This window comes from Pinus tabuliformis, chromosome 5_2 (assembly GCF_031772625.1).
Source record: "Pinus tabuliformis cultivar Carrire ecotype Pingquan chromosome 5_2, CPIR1, whole genome shotgun sequence".
In the NCBI taxonomy this organism is placed as follows: domain Eukaryota; kingdom Viridiplantae; phylum Streptophyta; class Pinopsida; order Pinales; family Pinaceae; genus Pinus; species Pinus tabuliformis.
Genome location: NC_142306.1, coordinates 701,914,782 through 701,921,999, shown reverse-complemented (window position 1 = coordinate 701,921,999; position 7,218 = coordinate 701,914,782).

Here is a 7,218-nt window from a genome sequence, read left to right as displayed (position 1 = left end):
GTAGGCTGCAAGTCAGGGTCGAAACATCTCTACTTGAGAGGAAAACCTATAAATCTCTTCTCTTCATATAGATTCTTCAATTGACAAATTCCAAGACCTTTAGACCAAGACCAATACCCTCGAAGACCAATTCCAACCTCTTTGGATGATGTTCTTCCTTTGTCCAAGTCAAACCCAGTCAAATCTCTTCCTGTAGCACAACTTCGACCCCTGACTTCATAATTTTGACCTCTATCGCAGGTCTGAAATTTTTGCCCCCCTACAACGCTGCTGCAACCACACGCGTGAGAAAAATTAGCCTTTTAAGGCCTCCCAACAACTTCTCTTGCCTTGCTTCTTTTTCTAGGGCTATTAGTTGACCTATTAGGTCCTTCTTCTAGCAACTTTGATCCTTTTCTAGCACATAGATAATTTTTACCTCGAAGCAGAAATAACCCTAGCTCTTCTTCACACAGGAGAATTAGACCAGAAACATGGATCCTTCTTCGCTAGCCTTCTTTCTTTTCTCCTTCGCTTGGATGAGTGAGTGATGATTGTCTCTCAAGGAGTTAAAGTATACTCCTTTATATAGGCTTCTCAAGGTGGATGTTGCTCATCAAAATAGGTCGACTTTCGAGCTACTAGATCGTCTTGGCCTTTAAGGGTATTTTGACACTTTTATAACAAAAATAATTTTATTTACAAATTACAATGTGCCCAAATGGGTCTTCAACATATGCCAATGAATTTTTGACCTTTTGGCCTAGGAAAAACCCTAGAAGCGCTCAATGGGTGCTTGACCTATAAAATAAAATACCTTGAGCATGAAACCCATGCTCCAAAAATAAAAATAATAAATTTTCTTTCATTTTACAATATACAAGAATCAAAAGTATATTTCATATTTATGAAGACCGAACCTATTTACACATTTTTCAACACTAAAATGAGCCATGAAACATGTTTTATTCTCTTTCTTTCCTAATTAATGCCAAAAGTTTTTACTAATTAGATCAATTTGAAAAAAAAAACAGGGGTAAGGAGAAAACAAAGAAGATTTAGTAGACTTGGAAAGTTTCCTTCATATGATTATGGGTAAAGTGTGAATTCAATCAATAAAGATGAAGAAATCATTCATTGATATTATAGTTAAAATAAAGCATTAAAAAGCATCTAACCAATCAAACCATAGATTTGAAATAGTATCTTAAATTGTTACAAAACATTAAATGTGCAACTTGCAACAATCTAAGGAATTGAAAATTTTCAAGTACTAAGTAGAGTTTGAGAATGTTTGTGTATACCCTGATAGGAGTATCCTTCTTTAAATCCATTTTCTCAAGGAATTAATGTCCAATTTTCATCCAATAAACTTCACTTTTTTCTTCCCCATCATTGTTTTTGTTGACTTCATTCTTTGTTTATTGGAAATCAAATTGCAACCCACCCATACATAGACTTCATTTGCATATTTTGGATCTTAATGTCCTTGGATAGGTACTAGAAGAAGGAAAATTGTAATATAATCAAGATAATTTGTATCAAACATGTCCATGTTTTCTAACTTGGGCCAATCATACAACATTGGTGGTGTCCATTTATAACTACTCTTCTCCTCTGGATTAATAGGGAAAGGTGACTTGTTCTCTTCTATACAAGCATCAATCATTACTTCACTTCGACTAATTGAATTTCCTTCCCAGGAAGTATCTATATTTAGGCTAAATGTCGAGAACCTTGAATTATAGGAGTCTAAAATACGATCTTACAATAGAAGTACTTTAGTTAATATTCAAGATTCAAATTTATACATTGATAGTATTTTATTGTGTGCTAGAAAATATGGTATATCATTTTATCTCAAGAATTATACAAAAAAAATAATAATAACACTTTATAGGGGTCATAAAATTTTCCAAAACATGGGGAATTTATCCCAACCTATGATTATTGAATGTGTCAGGCCCTGAATTGATGCACTAGGCATAGCCAAAATGAAAATAAGAGAACATACTATACTAGTCATATATAATTTGGGGTAAACATGGCCATTTGAGTCCAAAAAAAGGCCCCACTGCAGAATATGGCCATGGAAACATAGCCACCAGGAAGAGTGCAACAACCATACCACAATTGCATGGGTAGTCTTCTCATTAGTAATTGAGTCGATGTTTACTAGAATGTCAAATCAAGAGCACAGAACATCCTCTATATATATATAGATATATTAAGGAAAATTTATTGTGCAATGGAACCAGTGACAAATATTGTTAAAGTCTTAGACCAATATTCATTTGTGCATTTTCTGAGTGCACGTAAAATTTGTAGTACAGAAAGGAACACTGAAAGATGGGAATTTGAATGTAAGCAGGATGGTGAGAGTAATCATTCATATTCTTTTGGCACACAAAACAACCCTTTGACTTGCAAAATATTATGTAAGACCCCCTCCCAGGTCTACCCAAACTAACCATGCTAACCGGGGTAAACATGAGAAGAGAGGATACTATGATCAGATTCAACCTCCTATGTCACCTTAAGGAAGTGGAATCGACGGAATATCACTTACAGTCATCCAACATCATCAACAGATTCCTCAAGAGACAAGTCAACCACTCAAACAGCCTTTCCCTAGGTCCCACTACTATTCTACAACTCTTAGGCCTCAGTCGCTCTCATGCTATGGGCAAGGGAGCGACCAACAACCTAAAGTCGCTCACACAGGCCTGCCTACCAGCGACTGCGGTCCAAAATTTCCAATTATGTGCCAGCAACCTCGAGAATTGAGCCACTTTTCTAGTCTAGAATCCTAGCCTCTACCAGAGCTTGTTGTAACTTTCAGAAATCATTAAAGATATGATAACCATGCTGATCAACCAAAAATAACCCTCAGGACTAGACCTGAGCATCCCCAACCGAGACTAACATTCTATTAAACACTTGGCATCAATGCAACCTACAAGTCTAGGATACAAGACAAAGCATAAATGATTGAAACAACTTATGAAACATAACCAGAAGGATAACCTCCTCCATTGAAATAATACATCATCAATTAGGTCTTGCATCCATCCATTTAACAGTTACAAGTAAATATATGAAATAACCATGACATAAACCAGTCACACAACCATGCTTATAACCAACATTAAACCATGTAAATATCAGAGATATGACAACCATTAAATCCACATATAAATAAGTGCAAAAGTAAGAGAACTTAGCTTTTATTAATCATAGGCAAATCCAACCAGGTTTGGGACTTCCGCATACCACCCGACCATAGACATGGTTGAACCAAATCTCTCTTTCAGCTAGTCAACCATGTGCCATATTCCAAGCATGAATGTGGGATCTCATAGAACAACCAATTCGAGAACATCCAAGGGAATCCAAAGTTTAAACCACCTCCACCATCATCAAATTTTGATCACACCAGGACTGGTGCTCCGATCACAATCGAATAGAACTTAGAATGCGATCCCAAATCCATCACTATCCTTGAGGAATTTTTTGTCTCCTTGTCTCTCAAGCTTTACCGCAATCTAAACCGAATCACTAGGCCCTAAACTGAGACGATTCTCTCAAGCTTTACCGCAATCCAAACCTGGATCATGAGGCCCTAAACCGAGACTTCTCCCTCAGACTTTACTGTGTATCCTGCTAAAACCGGTCAAGGGATTCCTAGCCCTTTGGGAATGGAACTTGAGACGACCTCTGCCCTAGATTTTGAAATCCATCCAGCAAACCAAAGCTCAAAAACCGAAATAAACATCCCAACACCATGGCATCTAGAAAGAGGCTAGGCTAGGTTGAAATCCACTGTCATAACCTGAAAAAACTATGCCACCGACAACAAGAGAACCATACATCAACATTCAAAGCCATAAATTTCCAAACTAGCTAGGAAATCACACGTGCAAAAGGTTACCTACAAGTATTCCTGTTGAAGCTGCTTGATTGCTTTCCTTTCCTTGATCCTTTCTTACCTTTCCTTTCCTTTCCTTTCTTTCCCTTTCCTCTGCTCCAAACTAGAGTGCTCCAACAAAACTCTAAGTGACCAAGAGAGTGAGAGAGACAGAGAGAATAATGAGAGAGCTCCAAACTTGAACTAACAAAAGGTTGAACTGGCTAAGAGCCTGCCAACTGATCTGTGGAAGCCTTTTTATTAATGAGGCCTCTATTTTCTTCATTTTTCCATTATTTTCCTTCAAATTCCTCCTCTAATGCAACCTGTAACCTTTTACCTTCCTTTTCTCCTAATTTCCTTTATTTTCATAAATAAATGTGCCAAAATGTGTTTTTTCCTTTTAATGCCCTTGCCTTAGCCTTTGCCAATTTCCTTAGCTAAAACCACAGATCTAGTGATGCCCACTAGGATATATTTTCCCAACATTAAGCTTGGAATACATGTCCCTTACTCGTGGCCTTATTTTGCCTTTATCTACTTTTGTTACAAAAAAATTTCAAGAGGGCTATTACAGAACCCTCCCCCTTGGGGAACACCGTCCTCAGTGTTAAACCACACCAAGACCTCAGCAAAACTGCTGAAAAACAAACATACTACCCATGGAGCTTTATAACTTAGCTTGTTGCAGTATTTATAATGAAGGACCTGCTCAAAAGATAAACATCATGACAACCTGAAAATATAACTACCATACCTCTTACTGGAGCTTTATAACACAACTCATTACGATATTTACAATAACCACATATACACATATGCACATTTGCTAAACCAGAAAATAAAGGGATATGATGCCTGTATCAATCAACAAGGGAATCCAGAGGCTCACACCTCCACCCTCAAAGTAATACAAGGATTCACCTCCTTCCCAGGAAGTCCATAATCCACTGCCACAGTTAAAGCTACGTCCAATGTCCAGCGCTACAATCCTACTCCACTTGTCCTCTCAATGAACAGTTATCGACTCATTTTTCTAGGGTGCACTCCCAATGTGCATCAGATTCCATCTGGCAATGTTAATGACCAAAATCAATATATCTGCAACCTTCCCTTCTCTGCTACATAGCCCCTCAGGAAATCCAGTCACCCCCTTTGGTACAGTCACTCACCTTCCAAGTTCCCTGAAATCCCCTATCCTGGGCGATCCATCCCTTGGTAAGGCTTCCTCACGAAAGATGAAAACCGAAGGCATGTACTTGCCTAAAAACTATCATACTGGTCATAACATGCTCATGTAAATCAATGGAAACTATTGGGTACCAGTGTCCCACAATGGCCTTGCTCCTGAAGTGTTTTACCAACATACTATTACATCTTCCAATTTATTTTGTTGTTATTGCTAATTCTTGTAGTCAATTTCAACCACCCAATCAGGCATGTTCATGCATTCCTATTCCAAGCACATAATTTCCATTAGATTTAAAATAAATTGAAATAAGCTCAAATTATACCTCATTGTTAGCCCGTCGACAAGGTGCACTTGCAATCCCACTCACTTCTTGTCACAACAAGTCAAACTAGCATCTTGGACCAATCATCATGTATAAACATATCACATCAGGTTAGCCTAAAACACAACCATCATATATCAACATCATAAATCACATGTAATCATCATAAACCAGAATCATAGATCACATATAATCATCATAAACCAAAATCATAAATCACATGCATAATAAGACTGAAAAGAAAATGTTGATACTTATCCATTAGTCAAACCTTAGCTTCTACCTTTGTCTTTACTCTATACGCACTTCGTATAGGTTTCCACACCAGACAAACACCCAGTTCCTTCTCCTCAGCCATGTGCACATACACGTAGTGTGCATCACACACATACAACTACACATGTCATACAACACCATGTAATACATGCATCTACACCAATACCATATGTACCGCATGTACACAATACCACCTGTACACTGCAACCACCTAAGCAACGTATGCAACATCACATGTACACGACATCACCTGCACCATGTGTACACAATGCCACATGTACATTGCACCACTGTACAACGTGTACACAATACCAAATGTACACCGCATCACATGCACGACATGTGCACGACACCACATGTACATAGCATGATATGCACGACATGTACACAAGACCACATGATCACAACACCACATTTACATGACACCACATGCTCACAGAACCACTTGTAAAATCATGCACACAACACCATATGTACATAGCACCATATGTACAGCATGCATAGAACACCATATGTACATAGCACTTCATATCAACATGTACATAGCATCATCTGTACACAACACCACATATCCAACATGTGCACGATACCATATGCACACAACACTGCATATCCATCATGTACATAACATCATCTATACCCAACACTGCATATGCAACATTCGCACTACACTATCTATACCATCATGTACATAACATTTCATAAACAACATGTACACATGCTATGTATACACAACACCACATGTGCACAACATCATAGATGCAACATGTACAACATATACAACATATGCACAAAAATAGTACCTCACATCCAAAAGCACACAGTCTCTACCAAGAAACCTTGCTCCCAGTTTCTTATCTGTGCTTGTCTTGGCATGTCGCAAACCACACTGCTTTCATTTCATTGATGTATCCTGCTACATTACCTATCATAAACATATGAATAATACAAGTATACAATATCAATTCATATCCACATGATGTTGACCTCATATATTTGTCATGACTACTCTTTCCACTCGATTTCTCATGAACTGGGAATCTCTTCATGCCATTCACTTGTATAAGAAATCATTCCTCCACAAGAACGATCCCTAACAACCCTATCAAATAGTGACAACATACATACATACATATATAATCATTAGCATAAAACAATCATCATCCTGTCAGACAACGACATACATACATACATGCATGCATATATAAACATCAACATAATCATGATCATGACATAATTACCAAATAACATAAGGTCTAGGTTAAGAGAACTTCCTTTATCCATGTACAACATGTACAACATTGAGAACAATTGTTCCCAACATAGCCAAGGCATCCGACACCTAAGATCCATTTAATTTACCTTTTCTAGTTACCTCTCTCATGTATGTCCTATCATCATCCATTTACCACAATGGACCCAACTAGTCCAACCAATTGTCATAGTCCTACCTTCCAGTGCGCTTACTCATAGATAAAGCTTCATCTGGGTCTTACCTTACCTGTTGGGTACCACACATCTCTGCCCAACCTCCATTAAATT